The sequence below is a fragment of the Ambystoma mexicanum genome, chromosome 1p (genome assembly GCF_040938575.1).
Source record: "Ambystoma mexicanum isolate Mex_15411 chromosome 1p, UKY_AmexF1_1, whole genome shotgun sequence".
NCBI lineage: Eukaryota > Metazoa > Chordata > Amphibia > Caudata > Ambystomatidae > Ambystoma > Ambystoma mexicanum.
This window is the reverse complement of record NC_090921.1, coordinates 273,431,002-273,458,412: the sequence shown is the minus strand read 5'-3', so window position 1 is coordinate 273,458,412 and position 27,411 is coordinate 273,431,002.

The window sequence follows — 27,411 nt, the reverse complement described above, 5'->3', positions numbered from 1 at the left end:
ATGCAGGAAGTTGAATATCACGCTAATACGACTCTCCTAACTAAAGAAGACAAAGAAAATAACATTTCGGTGGGTACAGAGTTGAACTTAGCTTCTTCTCCTGAACCTCACAAATACATTCAATTCATTTCCCCAGTTTCGAACCATGCTACATCTTCTCACATTGAAATACAGCCTGACGGGCAACCTATTTCTGCTGATATTGGGCAAGGCATGGATCAAGGAGCTAACTTAAACACTCTATCAGAGGATTTACAGCTCTTTGAAACCTCTTTCCAGAAATTTCACGCATACTAAATTTACTAGATCGCGGCCATGATTATACACATTACCAGCTTCTCGACATAAAAACGACACAATCAGTAATTTTAGCTAAATTGAATAAACTTGAGGGATTTATCTTTGCTGAGAACTATAAAAAACAAGTTGGATGTATCTCCCCAGTTTCTGCTACGAACACTTGCCTATCAAGAGCTACTCAAACCGAATCAGCAACCACACTAACTGACTCGGTGAACAGTTCTGTTCGTCAACCTCAAGTATGTCAATTCCCTCAATCATATGCACAAGTGCTTAACGCACCTAAGCCAAACAATTCAATTCAAATTCCTACATTTTCTCAACTCTGTCAGACTGTGGCTAATCACGCAGAAAAGATCGACCAACTGCTATTTGTTAATCAAGCTAATGAGGGACCTTCAAACTCACCAACGATACCCTATGATAATGCTATCAATGACCCCAATCTCTTACAACCCGATAGTCCTTCAGCATTGATTGCACTCTTTGACCAGCCTTTTTTGAATGAAATCCAAAGAGCTGATGCCCAAGTGTGTGAGGAGGAGAATGTAGCTATTACTCCTCAAACTCAGTTTGCCTCACGTAAAGAAAAAAGATGATTCATAAGTGCTATGAATAGACTTAAAACTCGTAAGGCTGCTGAAGCTCAAAAAATTAAAAATCAAGAAAAAACAAAAAAACAAATAAATGCTAAGTTCTCTGTGGTGGTCGACAATACGAATAGAACGTCAAACGATATGCAGTATATCGCAAGCGAGGGCTTGGAATTTACTCCTAAATGCACACCCCATATTGACCTAGGAATTGACATAGAGGAAATAACTAATTAACGTAGAATTGCATTACAAGCTCAACCTAGCATGACTAGAACTGGGGAAAAAAATCTGACTTCAGCAGCATCTTGCTCAATAACTAACAATGAACGGGCTACAGTCGTATTACCATCTATGAGCACTCAGAAAACCCTTTTATCGACTTTCTATAAACTTATCTCGAATAAAAAAACTAATCCAAGTCCAAAACACTCGAGTTCCAGTGCTGGAGACGGTGCAAACCCTCTCGAGAACAAAATTCCTGATAAAATCACTTTACCAGTGAATCTTCAGGAATGTGAAATGGAACGCTTCAGCAATCAAAATTCCCATTCAACTCAAGAAAGTATAACCAGAGAATATTCAAATAAGAAAAACAATGTAGTCTCTCCTCACCAATTTACCAAGAATCCGACTCTTGAGATCTGCCCAAAATCGGACAATAAGGTGGGTGCGGAATCAACGAATGATGGAAATAATTTGTGCACTAAAGACGACTCGTCTGAAAACACACAGCTCTCTTCGATCCTAGGATGGATCAGTTCTCCTGAAATAAATGGTGGAAAGAGCTTAAACAGATCCTTTATGCTTCACACATTTCAGAAAATTCCTGCACTCAGAACCTTAGCTTCTAATGACATCATGTGGATTACTCTTCCACCTATTAATAATTACAGAATGGTGTTTCAAGTGCAATCAACAATCATTGCAGAATTAATTTGGGCTCATAAAAGGGAACTAAAAATGCTAGGATTGGCTGTTTATTCCCTAGTCTCTATTGACGAAGCTAAGGTATTCAACGAGACTCCTCTTGCATTAACCCGAACTCCTGGAGCTGTGTCATCTAGCACCACAACCTTGATAAACCCAGAAGCTTCTGTAATAGCACAACTGGCAGCCATTTCCAACACTACAAAAGATTGGTCCTGGGTGACAGTGATGTTAAATTCTCGGGCAGAACAAAAAACATCGCCCTCATAGTAACCATACTGGTCTCAAGGTGATGTCGTGGAACTCATGCGGTAGCAGGAATCTATTAACTTGGGCAAACCGAGACCCATGCCCGCTGGACTACGATATCATCTTATGCCAGGAAACTATGTCACACATGCAAATTCAGCTTAATGGCTACTCCTCTTTTCAAATGGAAGCTAAACTTGGGGTAAAAGGGAGACCGTTAGGGGGGATTGCAGTCTTTATAAGTAATCGACTTCAATTCTCTACTATTATGCAACAGAAAACTCAGGGTTTTGTAGCTGTGCTTATGGAGATGGTAACAGGTAATTGTGATATTTTTTTGTTAATATCAATATACTTCAATCCTCTTCAGATGTCGATAGACACTCTATTGGAAAATCTCCAGAGGTTATTTTGTGTGATATTTCCCATGTATCCTGAATGCAAAGTTATCTTAGGGGGGGATCTGAATGCGGATTGTATGAGGTACATCGATCCAGTTGAGAATCCACACAGGAAGCACTACTTATCTCCTGTGATCATGAGAGGGGAATTAATCCACAATTTTTTGTGCCAATGGGATATTTTACTAATTCCATTTAAGCAGCAAGGCTGTGGTTATACCTGGAAGCGAAATCTTATTCTTGTATTGACTATTTTGCAATGACGAAGGAACTAGCAATGCTATCTAGTGAAGTCGTATGCACAACTTTGGAGCTTAGCGATCATGCACTACTACATTTACTAATCCAAATACCTACTCCTACGCTGCAAAATGATCCCGCCCATATATTTATTGAAGGAGATCGGCCTGGGGCCTCCTTGAGGTGGAATCCTCTGATCTGTAACAGACTAAATATGAGGATTGCAATGCGGTTTGATGACTTGGTGAAATCGTGCTTTTCTATTTGTACTAATTCTTTGACCTCTTGTGAAATCACGCAAATCATCAACGCTGCAATTATCGACTTAGTCCACATCTACAAGCCTCCTTATAAACAAAGTGAGAATTTGAGAAATGCATCCACTAATACTATTAGAATGTTGGTCAAAAAAAAGAATGCTGATCTCAGGCTCTTAAAAAGTTGTCAACTTGGAGAATCAGAATACCAAAGTCAGAAAAAAAAAATTTAAACAAATGTCATAATAGCATTAAGAGTCATAGAACGTACCTACACAATCATACTAATCAAGAAATGATTAAGAGCTTATGTCGAAATGATAGACGATCAATCTGGGCACTTCTTAGAAGTGATGATGATGTTGTGAGATGCAATCAATCCTCTAATATCTCTGAGGAGGTTTGGACTGCATATTTCAAAACCAAGTTTGCGCTTCCGACAAGATTTGTGAACCACAACCACAGGTACTACAATTACGATCTGAAAGGATTCAATGGATGGTCATTGGAGGATATAATATGGGGAATCAAAAAACTAAACAACTCGAAAGCTCCTGGCCATGACTGTATTCCGCCCTGTGCTCTAAAATCTAATTCTGAATTGTGGGGGCCTTTGCTGAAAATACAATTCAACGAGATCTGTGCAACAACTATTATGCCCAGCTCATGGCTGAAATCAATTATAGTGCCTATCTACAAAAAAGGCCCGAAAAATGAACCTAATAGCTTTCGACCTATTGCGCTTATCGACTCAGGGGCGAAAGTATTTGCCATTTTATTGCTTTAAGAACTCAAAGTATATATACAGAAAAACGCCATCTTATCAAAATTCCAAATTGGTTTTCGTGCCGGTATGGGCACTGCTTTAAATGCAACTGTCTTAGCTCATTTGCTTAAGCAAACTAAATCATCCAACTTGGCTACTTTATATATGGCATCGGTTGACCTTTCTGCCGCCTTTGATTGTGTGGTGCGTTCTATTTTGTGGGGAAAGCTTGAGACGATGGGTGTTCCTACGTATATTATCTCATTGATTGCAAAATTACATCAAGATACATCGTATATGGTACGAGTAGACGGCACTGGTGCCACCACGCAACCAATCTCCACGGAGGTCGGGGTTAAACAGGGCTGCAACTTGGCGGCAACCCTGTTTAACCTCTACCTCTGTGACATCGAACATATTTGGAAAAGCGAAATCTGCTATCCTGCCAAGTTGGGGCATCTTAGGTTGCAATGGATGGCATTTGCTGACGATGTGCTGATATTCGATCAAACGCCATTTTGGCTTCAGAATAAATTGCACATTTTTGCAGAATACCTATATAAACATAATCTTCAATGTAATGCTAACAAATCAAACATACTAATATTCAAAAATCTGAAAAGAAAGAAGTATTCTGTTAAATGGTCAATTGACAGTCATGAAATTAACATCGCCTCGAACTTGAAATACTTGGGTTACGATGTTTCAGACTCCAATTCAAAAAAACTATGGAGGAAAAATGTAAACTCACAGATTCCGGTACTTGGAGCCCAGATGAGGATAGTGTATGCTAAATACTGCAAATTCTCTATGGGACCACTGTTTGAGTTTTACCTCCTAAAAGTTGAGGCTATCCTGTTGTATGGGCTAGACTTATGTTTGGTGGATATTGAGGATATCCTCGATCAGATTCAGGGCCTTTTATGGAAGACTACGTTGAGAATTTCCAACTCACTTCCAAATTGTATACTAAGACAAAAGCTTGGTTTAACTGCCCTATCCGCCAGATTTCAGTGGAGACAGCTATCTAACCTTGCCAAGATGTTATATCCACCAGTAAATTCATTATATGAGGATTTTGGTATAATGCTTCGTACAGGAAATCCAGCATCGGTTGGAATGTTCCTTCGGCGTATGACTAAAATTCTCGAACTGCTTGCTTTAAAACCCACTGATCTCGAATTTCGTTATTCATATGTTAAAAAGCGCTTATTCGAATACGATTGGGCAAAAACGTTGAATGAAATGACCACAAAAAAATCGTACTTGGAAGCTACTGTTTTTGCTGCAACTAGGACTCCTCGAAGAACTTATTTGATGAAATTTCCATCTAGCAAATTACGTAATTTATATCTAAGATTCAAGTTGAACCAATTACATACCTTAGACAAAACTGCAGTATGGAATAAGATTAGTGATAATGGTTGCTCAACTTTATGTCGTTTCTGTGTTGATGGTACTACGACTGAAACACTCAAACACTTGATACTGGAATGCCATTTCTTTGAGGTATTGCGTTCTGAATCGTTCGGAACCCAATTTTTTGGAAACACCCTTAACTCCAGGGAATGGTGTTGGAAAACACTTATGTGGGGCGTTTCTCTCAAAAATAATTTGGATTGACACAATTCTTGGTTAAATTGGAACAAGAACTAGATGCTAAACACTTGGTGAATCCCAAATAGGATGTGATGACTTCGAACTTATGAATCTCAATTGTGCTATAATGAATTCACCTTGATTGTAAACAACTCATTATATATGAAATAAAGCAAGAATTGATTTCTCTTGAGGGATGGAACGGTTTATAGATAATGTCTTGCATTTTTTATTCTGTAGGAATATAATCATGTCATATATTGCTAAGATTTTACTTGATATGAAATATTATCGAAATTTTTCTCTAATTGTAACAAAACACGATGTATATTTTTATGTTGTAACAGTTTGTTCATCAAACTAATAAACAACTTTTATAAAAAAAATAAAAAAAAAGATATGGCATTTATAACACGCCTGTACCCAAGTGTTTCTAGGTGCGACAAGACAAGGAGTGGGAAACAGAGGGAGGACAAAACAACGATCTTACTAGGCCTTGTGTAATTCAGATTGGGCAAGTGCAGGGAAGTGGAAGGGGAGAAGTGCTGATGGGGGGGGGGGAGTGGGCCAGAGAAGTGCAACAGATCAAAAAGTACAGTCAGCGGGTGGCTCATATGTGCAGAGAGAAGGGCCTGCAGGGTTACAGATACAGACCACAAGTGCTGGGGTAGCCAAGAGGCAGTGCAAGGTGCAACTGGACACGCAGGGACCTTGGCCCACATTCAGAGGGTGGCCAGGTGACCAGTGCATGGAGCAGATGGGTCATCAGCAGGGGAACGGAAGAGAGAAAGCAGAAATTAAGCAGAAGGTCTTGAGTTGCTTCTGAACTGGAGGTGGTTCTGCTTAAGTTTGAGAGAGGCAGGGAGGCTGTTCCAGAGGGAGGCCCCAGCCGAAGATAGAGATCTGCCCCCAAATCTCTGCTTGGAGAAGCGACTGACCGTATGAGAGTTGGAGGTGGAGGAGCGGAGAGCTCGAGAAAGGAGATCTTTAGAAGAGAGAGTTGGAGGTAATGCGGTCCCAGTCCCAAGAAAGCTTTGTGAAAGATGCAGAGGGTCTTGAACTTGATCCTTGCAACCAAAGGGAGCCAGTGAAGAGATTTCATAGCTGGAGAGATATGATCCCTGGTTTGAGGCGAAGGACAAGTCTCACAGTCCTGTGCTGGATAAGTTGTAGAGGACGGAGAGTAGAGGCAGGAAGATTTTGAAAGAGGCTGTTGCTGTAGTCCAGCCTTGAGAGGAACATAGCTCTGGAGACAGTGAGCTTCTGGGGGAAGGAGAGGAAAGGAAGAATACCTCTGAGGAGATGCAGCTGATAGTTTGAATTCTTAGAAAGGTCGGAGATGTGAGGAGAGAAGGAGAGGGTGGAGACAAAGATGACCACAAGGATCTTAGCCTCACAGGCAGGAGCAGGAAGAGGGCCCAGGGAGGGCAGCCAGAGAGAGAGAGGAAAGGAGGGAACTGGTGTTCTGATTAGGACAATCTCCGTCTTAAGGCAGCGATCATTGGTGGCACAACATTGATGAATTGCGGGCAGACAGTCTAGAATGAGAGAAGGAGTAGTGGCGGCCTAGGGGAGCCTGAAAGAGAGATGGGTGTCATCCGCATAACACTGAAAGTTGGAGCAGAGAGCAACGATGTGGTGGGCAAGAGGTGTCAGGTATTGGTTGAACAGCCAGGGAGAAAGGTTAGACCCCTTGAGAACACCACAGGTAGAGAGAGAGAGAGAGAGAGAGAGAAAGAGAGATAGAAGGGAGGAAGGACCCCAGCTGCACCTGAGAGGGTTGATCACTGAGAAAGGAGATCAGCCAGGCCAGAGCCTGATCAGTGATACCCAGGTTATCACAGAGGCTATTGAGCAGGATGGGATGGTTGACCATATCAAAAGCAGAAGATCGATCGAGGAGGATGAGGACAGAAGGAAGGTTAGAGTCAAGGTTAGAAAGCAGGTCTTCACGGATGTTCAGGAGAGCAGTTTGCGTGCTTCTGGCAGCTCTGAAGCCAGACTGGTGGTCATGGAGACAACCAACCGATTCAGTGAGCAGATTAAGCTGGGAGATGGCTAGCTTTTCCAAGGGTTTGCCCAAGAAAAGAGTGCTGGAGATCGGGAAATAGTTAGCCGCAGAGGAAGGATCGTAGAGGGTTTCTTTAGGAGGGGGTGCACAAGGGAGTGCTTAAGGTGGGGAGGGAAAGTTCCAATGGCAAAAGAGTGATTGCAGAAATAGGCCACGCCTGGAGCAAGGGTGTCGATGTGGTCCTTGATGATTCTGGATGAACAGGGAAGAACCTGTTTGATGAGACATTCAAAGGTCGGACTTGTCTAGAAAAGTTGTCAGGGGTGTACAAGGGAAATGGGGAGAAGGGAGGAGGAGAGGCAGCCACAGGCAGGCCAGGAGTGGAGGAGAAGGAGGAAAAGGAAGAGAGGGTGGACAGATTGTCCTGCATTTTAGTGATGAAATTAGAAGCCAAGGCCGTACAGAGGGCCTGGGATGGAACAGGAGAGGTAGAGACTGCAGCAGGATTGGCCAGCTCCTTGCAGATTTTGAAGAGTTCGGCCGAGTTGTCAGATGCTGCAGAGACGCGGGCTTGGATGTGTGCTCTCTTCTTGGCGAGGACAGAGTCTGTACTGCCTTTGGAGCAGGCAGCAGGCTAGTTTGTCAGAGGGTGCACCTGTTGCCCTCCACTTTCTCTCAGCCACCCTGCACTTGCATTTGAGGGTGACGAGGTCCGAGTTTTACCAGTAGTTGCACTTGAATTTGGGCTTCAAGCAGATCCTCATGACAGGGGCAAGTACATCAAGAGTGTCAGAAATAGAAATATGAAGGTTAGATAGTGCTGTGTCAGGATGTGAGTCAGCCAAAGGTGCAGAATGCGGAGAGAAAGTAGCGGTGAAAGCCTTAACTGACAGACGCTTTATGGGTTGGATGACCAAGAAGGTGGGTGGCAGTGCTGGAGTCGGCTTGGCATGAGGAGTAGAGAGAGATGGGGGGAAAGGAGAAAGTGATCACTTCAGAAGAGAGGAGTGGTGAGAGGGTTGGAGAGGGGGAGGTCTGAGGAGATCAGAACATCCAGGGTGTGCCCTGCAGAGTAAGTCGGGCCAGAGGGAAGAATAGATAGAGAGAGTCGCAGAGGTTGCAAAAGAGTCCTGCAGAAGGACAAGAAACATCCAAGTGGATGTTAAGGTCTCTGAGGAGGATAGGTTAAGAGGTAGAAGCGAGGAGGGAGGAGGAGAGGTCCACCCACTCAGAGAGGAAGGAGGCTACCTGGCCAGGCGGCCGGTAGTTAGAGGCCACAGTGATAGAAAGGGCAGAAGAGATCGAGAGCCTGCAGACCAGGCATTCAAAGGAGGAGTAGTCCTGCATAGGAATGATAGAAGCAGGCACTCACTCTGGAAAGATCAAGGCAACACCCCCACCAGCACGGTTTGTTCTGAGTACGGAGAGGATCTTGTAGCTATCAGGAAGGAGAGTGTCAAAGCTTATGACAGAGCTGGCTGTGAACCACGTCTCGGTCGGACCGAGTATAGCTAGATAGAGCTCTTCCAGGAGACGGCAGATGTCAGAGGAATGTTTGACAGCTGAGAGAGAGTTGAGAGTAGCAACTTAGCTTCTTCCCCTACTCGTTGCCTAAACTGCTGACACAGCAATATATCTTTTGAGTACACACCACACCCAACTACCCACTCTGGGTCCTAATGCCTGCCATCTGGGAGTCTTCACTTCACTTCACTTTGCTGCTTCCCCTACTCGCTGCCTAAGCTGCTGATGCGTGCTGACGTGGCAGTATGTCTTTTGAGTACACATCACACCCAACCACCCACTCTGGGCCTTAGAATACGGCAGATTAGACTGGTCAAGACAGCCAAGCCTGTGAATGGTCGTTGACATTCTTTGCTAACACTTTGGCCCTGTTTTTCAGCATTTGATCACTTGGCCCTTTCGGAGCAGATCTAACACTGGTGTCTATAAAGGCCTGGCGATGCTCGTTTTGCTGAATCCCAGTCTATTGTTATCTACCAGTCTCATTTAAGCTGCTGGAAAAAGTGGTAGTTTCTCACCTGCAAACCTTTCTAGACCAGATTGACTGTTTGGCTGCCGGGCAGTCCGCTATCTCCTCCTGTGATGGGATGGCAGCTGCCATTCCAAATATCTTGGACAGCCTTTATGCAGATTGCAGGTAAGGGGAAGGTGACTATTTTGGACATTTTGGGCTTACGCGTCACCTTTAATGCCATCACCTATCCTATTATATTGTAAGGGCTGGCAGGGTCATCCTTAAGATGGTTTTTTGGAATTCAAAATATGATAAATTGTCAGAGGTTTTACATTCAATCATGCTGATGCAAAATGTGGAGTTCTGTAGGGACCCACTCTCTGCAGTCCTTAGTCCAGTCCTAAGTAGGCAACCCAATGGCTGCCGCAGGTGCTGCCTGATTTTGTCTTCACTAAATGCCACTTCTTTTTCTGGCAACAAAGCAGACCATTCTATCTGACAGGCGAAACAAACGAGGATCAGCTTGGATGTTAGCCTTTTCCATTAAACCCAACTTCTGATTGTTTAAACATGCTAATATTAATGTTCCTGCTTGAAAATAATGTCACGCCTGGTGTTGCTGATTGCAAGTGTTTTTTAAGCATGCCTTCCAGTTAACTCTCACAACTAAATACCAACTGGCTCAGAATGCCAGCTGCTTTGGTTCTTGAAAAAACAAAGACATTAAATCCAAAGCTATAAAGGCTTTGCAATGGCTGCCAGTAGATAAGAGGATTAGAATTAAGATTCTCTACCTGGCTTCTAAATGTATAAATACGTCTGTCTCACAATATGTGCAGTGTTAAAGAATTCCTTTTGGCCTGTTGTGGGTCATGCTGCCGGATTGACATTACTAAAAGTGACCAGACTGGCTTCGACCACCAAAGGTAGACAACTAGACAGGTAGATTGTGGAATGATTTTCCCTAACACCTGCAAGGGCAGACTGCTTTTCTCGAGTAGGTTGGGCAGGGTGCAGCTATGACCCAGTTTAGAACCTCATACCATTGCCTCTTCTGCGCATGTGCAAAGCCACTGTAAGTTGGGCAGTCTTAAGATAACTTGGTAGTAGTGTCCAGGCAGCGGTTTGTTTATGAAGTTAGGCAGATAGGTGTAGACAGTTACTTTCTCTGTTCAGACAGATACTGGCCTGGTATGGTAGGTGATGGCAGTAGCCTATAACCCCACTATGTGGACCTGATGCACTGGGGGGCACGCCTTGATGTCTTTGATGGAGTTCTTGCCCAGGCATTTGCCCTATAGGGTGAAGAACTATGCCTGTCCTCAGTTTAGGAAATTCCACGAAGAGTTCACGTTTTGAGACTGAATCAGCTCCACCTGGAAATCGATACGAGTATATTCTTGGTAGAAGTGCGCGGTCGTGACGTTGGCAGCTGGAGACCCTGCAGGAAATGCAGCATGCTCAAGTGGTGCATATTCTTCGTCAGCCAGAACCTTCTATAGTGTTCTTTCTGAGGTCAGAGGGTGTGAAAGGCGGTGTGTCTGTGCTTGCACCTGCATGTGTTCACCATAGCAGTGTACAGGGGCAAATAGTGTCATAATGGCCCTGCAGAGAGGTAATAATGCACGGCGGTCCTACTGAGAAGTACCAGTACTGCTGATGAACTATATGGCACCTCTGCGAAAACAGGCTGATTATGTTTGCCTTGAATTACATATATTTATTTTGAATCAAATATTGGATTCATAAAGAGGCAAAAAGTGAGCACTTTTCCCTCCCCGGTAATATCAGCTTTTGCAGCTTGAACAACACTCAAAGTCTGCCATTGTAACATGCAAAAAGTTGCCCTCTAGTTTACTGTCTATTTTACAGTAAAGAAACCTTGCCTTTAAGTGCCTTTACTCTCCAATTGAACGTATACCAGCCATTTAAAAATTACTGCATAGAGTCCCATTAAGGAGAAAGCAGTCCTGCTTAGATGCTCCCATATTGACCCGTCCCTTCAATATAATTATCTTAGGCAGTCTATGTATTGGGATCTGAGCACGTGCACATCCATCCTTATCCTGAGACCTGGCCACTGGACCTCCAATGAAGTGATTGATGTTGCAGCCATTCTATCCTCACATCCAACTTCTAAGGCTGTTCGAATCAATATATATATATATGCTCCAATTTTACAAACATTTCAATATTAGGGGGAGTGTTGTATAATATGTAATGAACACCAAACCCAGTGTATAATATGTACCCCATGATTCAAACATAAAACCCTTTTATTACAGACATTTGTCAAATATACAGATCTGTGGTTATTCCTATGTTGCAAAAAAGATTTCATGCAAAGCAGGATGGACCCCTCAATGATGCTATTTGTCCCCCTTCTCTTTCTCATAGGCAATTCCAAAAGCATACAAAAGCATACACTAAGAGTGTCGTAGACTGTTCGTCTTGGAATGATGATCTTCTATCAGAGAATAATGTACAACATTATTCTAGGTTTTCATAATGTGTATTGCTCAGTATCACCAGAGTAACATTCATACAATATATAATAGAAGTGATTAGAAATACACATGCACATATGTAGAAATTCAGTTTATAATAAACACTACCCTCCAAAATAGCAGATTTCTTCCTCTGGCCCTGCAGCTGTCAGCAACAGCTGGAGTGGCTCTAGCAAAAAACCTGACATCAAGACTCAGCGACCTAGAAATAGACAAAGAGTAAGACCAACAGAGAATGAGGAGAGGGAGAGGAAGAGGGATGGAAACTGGGAGGGAGAGGAGGGTACAGAAGAGAGAGAGAGAGTGGGGGGGAGAGAAAGAGGGATGGGGGAGAGAGAGAGAGAGAGAGTTGAAATGATTGATAGAGGGGATTGTGAGGTATTTGTATTTGTATTTATTTTATTTCTATAGCGCACCAGGCCCAGGGGCAACCGGGCGCATAACTTGGATACAACATGATGAAAGCATAACATGGCAGTATAAATGTTTTTACAGGAGAATTTCAAAATTTACAATCAGGAGAATAGCAGTAAGAAGATAAGCAGAATGCATATACAAGAGTCTGTCAAAGTGCAAGTAGGGCAGTGAGCCAGTGTTAGATGTCTTGGGAGGACAGCCAGGCTTTGGTAAGGTGTTTGAATTTCAGGAAGGAGGGTTCTGCTCTCAGCTCATTACGGAGTGAGTTCCAAAGTTTGGCTGTCAAGATGGGGATGCTGGTTCCACCGGATCTTTGGAGATTGAATCGTGGGATGACAAGGCAGTTGGCTTGGGCCGATCTGCGAGGTCTAGTGGAGCTATGGAGGGCAAATCTGTTCGCCAAGTAACAGGGAGCTTGGTTGTGAAGGCATTTATGGGTGAGAGCCAAAGACTTCAAGGAAATGCGGTGTGGGATAGAGAGCCAGTGAAGGTTACGCCTAGTATCGGATATGTGCTGGCGCCTGGGAATGTTGAGGGCCGCTCTGATCGCATTGTTTTGGACAATTTGTAACTTATTTAAGTTACAGCAATTAGTACCTAGGTAAAGGGCATTGCAGTAGTCGACCTTGGACAGTACGAGGATCCTAGCCAAGGTCACGCAGTTAGCTGTGGAAAGGAACGGGCGACAGGCCGTAATAAGCTTACAAGTATAAGCTGCTGCTGATGAGACTGAGTTGGTTTGTCTAGTCAGGGATAATGTCGAGTCAATGTAAATCCCTAAGGTTTTTGTGTCCTTAGCAGTAGGGATAGTATTCCCGTCAATGGTGAAGGACTTAAAAGCAGGGTCAAGTTTCGTGAGTTTTTGTGGTGAACCAAGAATGAGGAGCTCTGTCTTTTCATCATTTAGACAAAGTCCGTGTTGAGCCATCCAAGCTTGGATGACCTGGTAGATGGCGTTGATGGCGAGGGAGTCAGTAGTGTAGTCACCTGTGATAGGGATTAGTATCTGGGTGTCGTCAGCGTAATTGGTGTACGTGTCACCCAGATGGCCCAGAATATCAAAAAGGGGTTTGGTGAACACGTTATATAACGTGGGCGAGACACAGGCCCCTTGAGGCACGCCACAGGAGACCGGGGCCGGTGGGGCGGCTGCTAATGGAGAGAACACGCGCATTGATCTGTTATCTAGGAAGGAAGTAATCCAGGTTGAAGCTTTGTCTGAGAAGTGTGCAGCTGATTTGAGGTGGTGACAAAGAATTTTATGATTAACAAGATCAAAAGCCGCAGAGAGGTCCAGGAGAAGTAGTAGCGCAAGTTTGCCTTTGTCTTTGAGATCTTCGATCTGCGTTTTTAAATCGATAAGGGCAGTTTCAGTACCGTGGCGTGGCCGAAACCCCGATTGCCTGAGTCCCAGAAGTTTGTTTGATTCAAGGTATTCTTGAATTTGTAGGTATGCCGCACGGTCAAGGATTTTTAGTAAAAATGGGACAGTGGTTATTGGCCTGTAGTTTGTGGGTATGCTGGGATCCAAGGTAGGTTTTTTCAGGAGCGGGAAGACCCAGGCATCCTTTAGGTTGTCCGGTACAATCCCAGAGCTAAAGGAAGAGTTAATGAGTGTAGTGATGAATGGTGCTAGGTCATGAGCTGCTTCCTTAATAATAGGCGCAGGATAGAGGTCACCATGGCAGTTGGAAGGTTTAAGGCTGGCGATGATCTTTTCCACTTCAGGAATGGAGAGTGGAGAGAAGCTAAAAGGAGTCAGAGAATCTGGGATGGAGTGGTTTATAGTAGGTGTAAGGATCGGTAGAGGGTTAGATTGAAGGCTAGTTTGTTTGTTGTTGATTTTAATTTGAAGAGTGGCAATCTTGCCTAGGAGAGCCTCTTGGATTTTGGAGCACCAGGTGCTATCTTTGGTACAGGTGTCAGGTGCAGTAACAGGAGGTTCAAGTTCTTTTAGGATTTTAAACAGTTCTTTGGTGTTGGAATTGGCTTGTTCGATGCGTTTATTGTATGTGTCTTTTTTTGCCTGGAGTATGGCTTCCTTATAATTAAGGGTGGCCAAGAGTAGACACGATTTGTTGGCTGGAGAGTGGTTACTTTTCCAGTGAGATTCTGCAATTCGTTTATCTTTGCGTAAAGTTCTAAGCTGGGGTGTGAACCAGGAGTTCAGGTGGGCTCGAGGTTTGGATTTTCTCAGTTTAGAGGGTGCGATGGTGTCTAAGGCTTTAAGCATAGCCCGATTAAAGGCGTCAACCAAGGCCGTGGGGTCAGAGCATGAGAGAGCCTGGTCATTGAGAGCCGGAAGGAGGAGAGGGAGGAGTCTGTCGCAGGTGATGTCACGTTTATTGCGAGTGGCCGTAGCAGGTGCAATGCTAGGAGAGAGGCTGACAGATTTGGACTCGATATTGAATGTAATTAAGTTGTGGTCAGTCCATGAGCACTGTTGGTTGGAGGTGATGTTGATGGGACAATTATGGGCGGCTAGCCAATCAAGTGTTCTACCCTTGTCGTGGGTAGGTTGGTTTATGAACTGTGTGAATCCAGCATTCGTAAGGATATTGTCAATAGTCGTGGCAGCAGTGTCCTTGGGGTCAGAAAGACCTAGGTTGAAATCCCCCAATATCGTGACCTGGGAATTGGTTTTGGTGTAGTGAGTGATGATGTTAGAGATGTTCTCCGCGAAAGTGGATAGCGGGCCAGGTGGCCGGTAGAGTAGATGGAAGGTGATAGAGTGGTTAGGGGTAACAGCTAATTTAGCTGTCAGTGCTTCCAGAGTGGAAAAGTGGTGCGTGGCAGAGAGGTGGAGGTTTAGGGCATATTTGTGGATGATGGCAATGCCACCACCTTTGGACTGATTAGAATTACGATCATGTCTGATAATGTTATAGTATGGAGGGATGGCTAGGGAGAGAAGAGGACCTGAGGCAGGATGGAGCCAGGTTTCGGTAATACGATAAAGTCAAGGTCGAGGTTGAGGATGAGGTCAGCTACTTCTAGGGCGTGAGCCGAGAGAGATCTGGCATTGATTAACGCACCTTTGATGTTGCTTAAGTTGGGGGGATTGGAAAGGGATGGTGTTAGATTTGGCGTAAGTGTGGACGGTGTAGGGGTCTGAGGCAGTTTGTTACGATGCGCTGAGTGACGGGAAGCGTGGGTGAGTCGCGAGCCAAGTCTGGCATTTCTCAGGGTGATGGAGCAAGGTATGTTTGGTAAAGGTCTAGTAGCAAAGTATTGGATCCAAAGGGCTGGGTTGTTGAGGTAGGGGTTGGTGTGGTGAGCGTAGGATGGCATAGTTGTGGTGTGATGCAGGTGAAAGTGGAGGACGGGGCGGTGGTGTGGTTAAGTTCGGTCCAACCAGAGTGCAGTATAAGGAGGAGAAAGGTGGGCAGTAATCTAGTGAGTAGGACACTGAAAGTGTACATGGGTGAGTTTATAGCAATTAGACTGTTGGTGAGGGGCATGTTGACCTAGTATAGTCTAGGAGCAAGTGGTCTGATAGTGACCAAGAGGGCGACCATAAGGCACAGCACAATTACAGTGGTCCGTTAGCGACCATAAGGCACAACACAGTTGTAGTGGTCCGTTAGCGACCATAAGGCACAACACAATTGCAGTGGTCCGTTAGCGGCCATAAGGCACAACACAATTACAGTGGTCCGTTAGCGACCATAAGGCACAACACAATTGCAGTGGTCCGTTAGCGACCGTAAGGTGCAACACAATTACAGTGGTCCGTTAGCGACCATAAGGCACAACACAATTGCAGTGGTCCATTAGCGACCATAAGGCACAACACAATTGCAGTGGTCCGTTAGCGACCATCGGCACAACACAATTACAGTGGTCCGTTAGCGACCATAAGGCACAACACAATTGCAGTGGTCCATTAGCGACCATAAGGCACAACACAATAGCAGTGGTCCATTGACGACCATAGGCACAACACAACTGCAGTGGTCCGTTAGCGACCATAAGGCACAACACAATTGCAGTGGTCCAATAGCGACCATAAGGCACAACACAGTGGTCCATTAGCAACCATAAGGCACAACACAATTGCAGTGGTCCGTTAGCTCCCATAAGGCACAGTACAGTGGTCCGTTAGCGACCATAAGGCACAACACAGTGGACCGTTAGCGACCATAAGGCACAACACAATTGCAGTGGTCAGTTAGCGACCATAAGGCACAGTACAGTGGTCCGTTAGCGACCATAAGGCACAACACGATTGCAGTGGTCTGTTAGCGACCATAAGGCACAACACAGTGGTCCATTAGCGACCATAAGGCACAACACAGTGGTCCATTAGCGACCATAAGGCACAACACAGTGGTCCATTAGCGACCATAAGGCATGGTACAATAGCCTTGAAGGTTAGTCAAGACATAAGCTTGGTGAAGGCAGAACACGGAGAGACCCCTATCGTGCTGTGGTAGTAAAGTCAGCTATAGTAAGACGGGTGAGGTCTGTAGTGACCAAATGGCAAGGCAAAAATCAGTGTATACTGATAGCGATCATAGGGTACAGCAATAGTCATAGGTGGATAGTTATTGACCCTGTGGCAGAATACACATCATAGGATACAGTGCACACGAGATATGAATAGGCCAGGATAGCATAATCCGGTGAGGCAGCTGTATGCAGCAAGGCAAGGCGGTAGTTAAGCAGATGACGTGGTGCGCATATTGTAATAGGCAGAGGAGTTAGTACGGAATTAAGCACATGCCAAGTTAGAGGTAGGTCAAAGGTAGAATGCTGGTAGGAGGTGTTCAGAAGCAGCAGTGATACAGTAGTACATGCTTTATAAAGTAAATGGCATTCCTAATTCATCCATAGATGCCCCTGCCTATGTAGAGTAGTTGAACCCTTAGTGAGCTCAGGTGAAATTCAAAACCTTGACCTTCAGGTTACACATGCAAATCTAAAGCACGGGTATAATAACACTGAGCTATTTAACCGTTTTGGCTTATCACACGTGCAGGTTAAACATAGATTTCTGAGCTATATTTGGTAATGCACGGTGACTTTGTAAGGCTCTCAGACATCTGTATGGTGTACCTTATTTGGTAATGGATCTGTCCAATGGGGCAAACATATTCGATGTATGGCCATTGCCTATGAACGGCTGGTAGGGTTCAGGAAGTGCAGGGATTAGCCTGTTATTATAGTGGGCAAGGCTATAAAAGGTGTCATACAAAGACCATAATTCGCCGAAATCACGCAGAGTAATGTAAGCCTTTCACCCTGCCCACCAGCGGGCATCATAGAAGGGGAAGAAGAGATGGCATACACTCGGCCCATCGCTGCTGAGTACTGGCACTGGCACGGAGTAGAGCAACAGTGCAGTCCCCACCCAATCAGAAGCATGGCGCTTCTACCAAGAAATGTAGGTGGTCCGGGTGATGTGCCATGAAAGGTACACAGGGCTCATGTCGAGGGTACACGCAGGGGGGGCGGAGAGGGCGGAGCCCACCCACTTTTTTCAGAGGGTGGACTCAATCCACCCAGCTAAATTGAGAAACATTGAATGTCCTCTTTGAATTTATGAATTAAAGCCGACCTCGGGATCGAACCTCCCTTGTCAGGTTTTCCAGCCAGACACTTGACCACCGAATTATAACCTGATGAAAAATCACCACTGCACTATGACCTGATAAAAAATAGCAAACTAAAGGTGACATGTCCTATTTTGGTACTGCACGTTGCAGGGAAAACATTTGAATTGGTTCTTGGAAATTAAAATATGCACACTGTTTAACGTTTTCAAATATCAGAAGAAAATATCCTCTCTTGGTTTTGTGTGTGTGTGTTGATTTTATGAAGGCAAAATGCCATTCCTCCTGTGCAATTTGGGTGGTTATGCAAAGCCAATTTAATCAAATGTGCATATTTCACCTTGATATGATCATGTCTGGCGATGTCGCATCCCATTCAGTTTGTTGATGAGTCCCTCCACTTTAATTTTTGGGACTTGACTCCTGAAGGTCCAGCAGATTAGGGGACATGTGATAGCACAGACCTATAGAAAGGCAGGTCAGAGTCCCCTCGAGCATGGCCATGCAGTGCTAGGAAACAGTTGCAGCCCTTCTCATAAGTGCTTGATTTATTTAGTGCTGCTACTATCCCATTTGATGCTTGGCAGCATCCCTGAGAAAGCTTATACACTGTGCCCGTCACCACCGAAGTGCTCTTGCAGCTCCAAGGCTGGTCTGGATAGAGGCATATTGTGCTTTCGCCCAGGGCGACCAAGACCGGGGTCTGTGGTGGAAAGGAAATGGGGAGGAGAGGAAGGTGAGAGGAGAAGAGTAGCGACAGTAGGACAGCAACGAACAGACGAGAACATGGAAAGGCACAAGGATGCTCATGGGGAGGGTGTATGGTTGTGGTAGTGGAGGCAAGTGTGTAATCATTGCGATTGTGTGTGGAATAGATGAAAGTCGTTCACATGGAATGGAGTAAAACTCACAAACGGTGCCAAGGAATGTTCTGCAAGAGAGTTTTGGGTACAGTAATTTGGTGATACTAGAATACGTTGGCAGAGGGGTCTGTGATGGACTCGAGATGTGCATTCCCTTGAAATGTGGAGGCTTCATCACCAGAACGTTTTCAAAATGCCATTCTCTATAAACCAGGTGAATAACCTGGGGGTGCCAAGACATCTGAAACAAGAGTCCAAGAGTTGCCTATGCAAAGGTGAATGCAAGGAACACAGGTGGTGCAGAGGGGTAAACTTGATCATCCAAGAACTGTACCCGCTTGGCAACTTGATGTGGGATGAGATTTACTGATCATTGTTAGATGATGTGAGAAAGTGTAGTGCCTTACTTGGGCATAGGCTATCAAATTATAGTAATACGTCCCCATCTATAGTGAGAAAATATAGTGTGTGTTCCATATCCAGGCTGCGTTGAATAGACTGTGAAAGGTGAATGTGAATGTGGGATAAACAGGAGAGGTAGATGGACATGGGTGAGATATCTACAGGGACAGTCTGGGTCTCTTTTGAGAAAAATATTCTAATGATGCGAGTACATTCTTGCCTCATGGCTGGTCAGAATGTTAAGCCTTCCGCATTGCCAGGGTGCCACTGTGTGTCACAAGTCTCTCCCCTTCTCACCTGCTTCTGTTGTGTCCTTGCAACCTTCTGGGATTTCTTCTTCTTTACGGTCCGGGATTTGTATAGTCCCGAACGCCGGTCTTCGGCGTCCAGCGTGAGAGTAGCAGTTCAGTTTCCAGGAGCGTTCTACAAGTCCAGGGTAATTCCAGGAAGTAATTAAGGTACGCTCGGAGGCACGGAAGACCATGAATCGAGCGCCGAAGGTTTTCCAGGAGATTGGGAAGGAAAGGGAACAGGAGGGAAATCGAGGGACTGGGAACAAGGAATCAAGCGAGTGCCCCGATCGAACTCCGGCTAAGATCGGAACTGTAACATTAATATTACCAACATAATACCACAATCCTGGACTGACCACTACTTAATTGTATTCAATGCCACACTAGACCTTATCCGACCTAAACCTATACTCATGGCCCCGCCACTTCCCACCAGAAGTAAAAAAGATATCACATCAGAACAAATCCTACCCCACCTTCTCCCTACTCTTAATAACTTAGACAACATTACAGACCCTACGTCGCTTGTAGAAGCTTACAACAGCTCCATGATCAAGGTACTAGACTCAATCGCCCCTATCAAGTTGCGCAAAAGCAAACAACTCTGTCACCTTAACAATTGGTTTACGCCACACCTGAAAGACCTTAGAATCCAAAAAAGAAAGTTGCAGTCTATCTGGCAACACTCACCCACTGAGGAGAACAAAACCAAATTAGCCACCCTTGCCAAGCAATACAAAAAGGAAATTATACACACTAAAAGAAATACCTTCAATGACAGAATCTCTAAAGCTAAATCAGACTCCAAGGAGCTATTTTCCATCCTCCGTGAAATGGAATCACCCATAACCTCACCTGATAACACTCCTAAAAACAAGTCCTGGTGCACTAATATACAAAATGCCCTGGCGGACAAAATTAGCTCGCTCCAATCTAAAATTGCTAACAAAAAAGCTTCCTTGCTCCTGCCAACTGAACCCATTTTGCAACCTCAGCTCCTCCCAAACCTATCTAACACCCCCCACCTATTTAGCTTCAGAAAGATATCCATATTGGAGACAGAAAAAATCATACTATCTCTAAAACCTTCCAACTGTAAAGGTGACAACTGCCCGGCCCAAATTATAAAAGATGCAGCTCGAGACCTTGCACCCTTCATTTCAAAAATCATTAATGCATCCTTTAAGTCTAACCTAGTACCGAACAACCTCAAACAATCCTGGGTGCTTCCCTTGCTAAAAAAACAAACACTTGACCCTGCTATACCAACTAACTACAGACCCATCACTACTGTCCCTTTCTTACTTAAAATCATAGACAGAGCAGCATACCTGCAAATCCAGGCCCACTTAGAAACTAACAATTTACTAGGATCACGGCAATCTGGCTTCCGCCCCCTTCACGGCACTGAAACAGCCTTGATTGACCTCAAGACCCAAATTGACGAGCTGAAGGACAATGGTAAAACTGCAATGCTACTCCTCCTTGACCTATCCGCGGCCTTCGACTTGGTAGATCATGCAGTCTTATGCAATCACCTAAGTTCGGCCGCTCATTTCTCAAGTGATGCCATAATGTGGATACAATCCTTCCTTGCAAACCGGACAATGAGAGTCTTCTCACCCTTAGCAGCCGCTGACCCCATACAAGTTTCATGCGGTGTTCCCCAAGGATCATGTGTTTCTCCGACGATGTATAACATCTTTACTAAGCCCCTGTTTGACAAGTTGGACAGACTGGGTATTGTCTACACTAATTACGCAGATGACACTCAGATTCTAATCCCCCTTTCGGGTAACTTCTTGGAAGACACGGACTTAGTAAATAAGATATATCTCCTCATTCAGGCTTGGATGGCATCCCATGGCCTCTGCCTGAACGACGACAAGACGGAGCTACTGATCATTGGCTCAGCGTTGGCTATCAAAAAACTTGACCCTAACTATGCCTCATTCAACATTGACAATAACGTCATTAAAGTGATGCCTGCAGTCAAAACCCTCGGGGTCTATCTTGACTCAGCGCTCACCTTCAAAAAGCAAACAAACTCGCTAGCATCCTCCACGGCATATACTTGCAAATTGATCCGAGCATGTAGACCTTTTCTAACTGAGACCAGCTGCATCACATTAGCCAATGCTCTCATCATATCCAAGTTGGACTACTGTAATGCCCTTTATGCAGGTTCCAACAAGTATATCCTTGACAAACTACAAACTCTCCAAAATAACGCTATCAGAGCAGCTTTAAATATTCCTAACAGAGCCCACATACTCCACCTTTAGGAAAAATATCCATTGGCTAAAAATCAAAGACAGGATCACCCTCAAAATACTCTCCCTCACATCCAAATGCCTCAACAACATTGCCCCCCCCTATCTGGCCAACAGAATCCACAAGAGAACCTCTAACCGCCCTACTAGAATGACCAACGCCTCCACCTTAGTGATACCTAGATTCAAAAAGAGTACAGCAGGCGGCTCTAGTTTCCCTATCATAGCTGCGCAAACCTGGAACAAACTCCCCTTGGATCTCAGAATGGACCAACCCTACTCTAGCTTTAGACGTAAAGTCCTCACTTGGATCCGTGCCAATGACACTTAACTCGACCTCCCCACATAGACACTAGATGCCTGCAACCAGATGAATGACATCTGACCAACTTGACTGAACCGTAGTTCCGCACCTCGTTATTTTTCTTATTTCCTTTTTCCTCTCTTTCCCTTGCTCTCTCACTTTACCTACCGTTGACCCAACGTGAACTGTATAAACCATACTTCTCTTGATTTAACTGTGAACTGTATAATGTGTTTTCCTCCTGTAACCAAGTTCTTAAGCAATCTTGTACTGTTTGCGCCCAGCTACCCATTCGGGTTTGGTTTTTGCGCTATATCAAATAAACAAACACACACAAACACACACACGTCCGACTACAGGTAGCGGTAGCGTTGAGACGTGCAGAGCCGCGGGGGCGTATCCCTTTTGTAGGATGAGCAGCGTGGAACGCATAGACCGATCCAGAGTATTCTGTTCTGGGCGGCCATGTTGGAAGGATAACTGCATGCAATCCCCTGCGAGTCAGGGACTAAGAGGTCCAGAAAGGACGTAGACGACGGTTCATCTAGGATCGGGAGCTGGCGTTTCCCGAACGCCGTGGAGGAGCAATGGGACATTCTCTCTCAATATGTTTATCAGAGGCGCAATACATGCATAGACCAGTATGGATTTCTCGCATCCTTTCCTGAGGGGTAATGGGTTCACGGAAGGCTCCTAGTTGCATAGGTTCTGGGTTGGGGGTAGAAAGAACAGTTGACTCTGCTCTTCTTTCTTGGATTCGGAAATCTATCTGTAAGGATAGATCCATAAGAGTGTTGGGTGTCTTGATCCATGTTTGAATTATTATGCTACAACATTTGGTGCTGTGGGCTTAGAAAATCCAAGATGGCGGAAAAGCCCTCATTTGCGCCAGAATCCAGGAGAACTGCACAGTTTTGCGCACACCAAAATTGTCCCCTGACCTGCCACCCACCAGTGCAAAGAAAGATGGTTCTGTTCAAAATCCGTTTTTATTAATGTCAAAAATTGCTAAGATCATGGGCCCGAAACCACCAAACACAAATCCAACTCTGGTTGAGTGTTCTACTTTACTCTACTGCAGATCCACATCAATGCCATGTCAAGCAAGGATCATATACTATCAAGTAAAATCCTTTCTTTTTGAAATGTATTAATTCAAGACAGCTGTCAAAAATAGGTGCAGTACCGGCATTGGACACTAACCGGCGCTAGCGATCTAAACTCTGATAGGAGAACTGTATTTCAGGAGTTGCAAAAGGATCCTGAGCTAGCTGGGACTTCAAAGGCTTGCCGATTAATGAAAATTCTTAACACCTGCTTTCCCAGGAGGCAGTCTGATTCAATTAACAGTTCAGAGACCCACACAACAGCCCAGGATATCGCATGGCCCTGTTGATATAGAGGGAGGAGTTTCCCCTGCAGCCTGCAGGACACAACACAATAGTCCCTTTCAATTGAATAGAAATGCAGATTAGGGTGTAACCGTCAACAGCTGCCCTGCCAGGAAGGAGAGGCCTGTGATCTCTGACTCACCAAATTCTGGGGGGGGGGGGCGGGCCAGACTGGTAAGTGAATTCAATTAAGGGCAAATGTATGTTTGATTAAATTGCTTATAAAATCTTGTATTAAGCTCACAGAAATGTACAATTTGGGGGTCCTTAATATGGAAAATGCCCTCACGATTTGAGACCAAACTCAACTTTGTGTGGTGTTCTGGGACCGAATCCCGCTATTTATTAATATTGCAGACACTGTGTTTAGGATAGAGACATAGTAATTTCCAGTAATATGCTCAAGGAAGGGGTGCAAGTCTGTGTAAATTTTGAGGAAAAACCAATATGGCGAAAGTCACTAAAAAGCACAAAATGTTGCCATTTTTGAACCCAGGCTCTTAGGGGGATCAGAGTTGGGCAAGAGTGTATCTTAAATTAATCTGTGATATGTGTATGTAATTTCAACGACGTGTGTACCTGGGAAACCTGTTAGTTATGAAAAATACATTTTCTAAGTAGAAGCAAAGGGGCGTTTCTTCAATAGATTGTAAAATGGTAGCACTGGATGACTCGCAACTCTGTTCCCCAGTCAGGCGCAGAGAATCCTATAGCCTATCAGGATCCTCAGAGGGTTGGGCATAGAAAGTCAGCCTTCCCACCCACTTTCAAAACACATAAAAAGAGACTGCTTTGGACAGGCAAGACACTTTCCATTTTCTTGCGAAGCATTTTGCCGGACGACTTCAAGATCCAGAACTCAACTCCAGATAGATCCCGAACCAAGCCAGAACTTAAAGCAGAGAGGCCTAACCCAAACAGCTGAACTCTTCTCAGCGGGCCTCAGCATCCAGCAAACCTAACCAAACTATTCAACAGCCGGGCAAGCTGTTTGATTCTGGCCTAGAACCCTGTGCCATTACCCAGAAAGCAGTGCTGTATCCACAATCCACTTGATCCAGACCAGCAGAACCAGAGACCCAGACCAGACCGCAGTGCCACTAGCAGACCCAGACCAGATCGCTGTGAGCAGAACCAGTACTAAAGACTGTCCGTGGCGAGAGAACCGCAGCCAACCTGACCAGATCTTGACTGCCTATTTCAAATTTATAGTGTGAGTACTCAGCTAGAACTGTGCCAGAACCAATCTCTTAGTCTAAAATAATCTCATTCAAAACATTTGAACCTGTCCAGAACTGCATCATAGGAATCGTGTGTTCTTCTGTCATTTCAAAGCTGTAAAAGTGTCATTTTGTCATTCTGATCCTTCACTTTAATTTTGAGAATCTACCTTCACTAAATCGTCCGTATCTTGTGAATCATAGGTGCTAGGAACGAGATTTAACTTTCATTCTAAAGCTACGATTCTAAGCTTTCTAACACGCCTACCCCAGACTTTCTATTCCCTATAGTTTTTCCGTAATCACGCTCGACACACTCAGAAAAAGTTCTGCGATTTGCGATTTGGCTCAAATTTCTTCACCTGCCAAAATAGCCGCTTTTGCTTGAACTGCTAAAATTCGTTTTCAACCTACTAATCCCTCATTGAGTATTGCCAGTGTGACTTGAACTAATCTTAAATACCTATCACCTACCCTGAACCTTCTACAGGGAATTAAAATAATTTTAACTTATTTTTCCCTTCTTTGCATACCACATTTAAAAGTACTTTTGCCTGTGTTTAAAATCATCCCCGTTTCTCTAAGCTTGCTGGGGGGAACGGGAACTGAACTACATTTGATTGTATTCCTGAGAACTGTATGCTCTCCTTTCCATCTTTTTATATTGCATAGGGTGGGGGGGAGTGAATTGCCACAAGGGGAAAAGTGATTATACTATCTCTGGTTGAAACCCTATCAGTTTATTTCTGTGCTGCATTCTTCCCATCATTGTTTTTCCTTGAAACCATAAAAGCATTCTCAGTTACCTTTTCCTTCCTATACCAACCCCTAAGTAATTAAATAAGCGTACAATTGTAATATTATCCATTGTTGATCACTGTCATATTCTTAAGTGTGATATAAAATATTAATTTATTATAAAAGTGTGATATATATATATTGTTTAATTTTTCCAATAAATCTTTTAAATTGCAAAACACACCTACTTCTTGGCTCAGTGAGGTCGAGGATTCAAAGAGAGGGGCGTTATATAAAGGTTTATCATCCAGAGTATAACTTGTCATAAAAATATATAAATAAGGGCTTCCCTTGGGCATCCCAGACGAGGCACTGACTTAGTTGGATTGCTGAATTGAAGTCACTTGACAAGAGCCTGGAAGGAGCTTGGGCGGGCCACCCTAGCGAGTTCATCTTTTATTTCTTCGTTCAGCCCCCTTCGGAAGAGTGTAAAACTAGCTTCTGGAGACCAGTCTGCTTCTTTAACAAGTTGTTTGAAACGAGTAACATAGGTGAGCATATCCTGGGACCCTTGTTGAAACTCGAGTAGTCTCTCTTGAGCACTATACACCTGCTCTGGGCGATCAAACATTTCCTTAAGGGCTCTCACAAAGCCATCATAGTCATCCAGGAGAGTGTCGCTTGTATTGACAAGGGGGGTTGCCCAAGTCAATGCATTTCCAGTGAGGTGTGAAATCATAAAACTCACCTTTGCTCTAGGAGTGGAGAAGTAGTAGTAGGGCTTGAACGTGAAGTGAACTAAACACGAATCAAGAAAGGCGCGGCGAGTCTTGGAAAACCCGTCATACTTGTCCACTATTCCACCCAATATTAAATTTTCTTTGGTTGCGGAATCACGTGATAGAACTAGCTGCTTTAATGCTGCGTTCTCTGCCTTGAGGTTCTGTACCTCCGTTGTTAATTCCTGCATGCCTCGCATGAGGTCTTGAACAGCGGCTTCCATCTCTGAATCTGTATCATTTTTAAGGCGTCTGAATCTGTCACAAGTCTCTCCCCATCTCACCTGTTTCTGTTGTGTACTTGCTACCTTCTGGGATTTCTTCTTCTTTATGGTCCGGGATTTGTATAGTCCCGAACGCCGGTCTTCGGCATCCAGCGTGAGAGTAGCGGTTCAGTTTCCAGGAGCGTTCTACAAGTCCAGGGTAATTCCAGGAAGTAATTAAGGTATGCTCGGAGGTACGGAAGACCGTGAATCGAGGGCGGAAGGTCTTCCAGGAGATTGGGGAGGAAAGGGAACAGGAGGGAATTCAAAGGACTGGGAACAAGGAATCAAGCGAGAGCCCCGATCTAACTCTGGCTAAGCACGTCCGACTACAGGTGGCGGTAGTGTTGAGACACGCAGAGCCGCGGGGGCGTGTCCCTTTTGTAGGATGAGCAGCGTGGAACGCATAGATCAATCCGGAGTATTCTGCTCCGGGTGGCCATGTTGGAAGGATAACTGCATGCAATCCCCTGCGAGTCAGGGACCAGGAGGTCCAGAAAGGACGTAGACGACGGTTCATCTAGGATCGGGAGCTGGTATATTGTGAGCCTAGGTATATTGAAACCCTGCACAAGGGAACAGGAGAACCCTTTTACTAAATCCCTTTCCCTTCAATGGCTATAGACAGCCAGGTTCCAAAGACAGTTGGGGGAACTAAAGGCCCTTTTAAATGGGGGTAGGTTTCGACCTGTAGCACCTCTTAGAGCAAAGCACTGCATTAGGCTTCCTGGAAGTTCTTGAGGTCTGCTGTATGTGATATGACAAATTTCGAGATGTCATGACTAGCCCCAAAAGGGGATCCCCTCACCATAAGGCCAGGGTGGTGAGACCGCTACCCGATAGACCCCCTGGGTGTGGTGCACAGTGGGAGGATTTCATGGGCAGAGACTCCCCGCCTGGGGACAAGAGAGAACATCTCGGGAGAACACGGTATACCCACCCTCCACCCATGCCCTATACACCCCCTCAGACCTTAGACCCCTCTTCTAACACAAACTCCCATGGTGAGATTAGACCCATGTACTTCGGTAACATATGTGAGGGTAATTTAATCAAAGGTACTGGGACAAAGAAGATCCTTG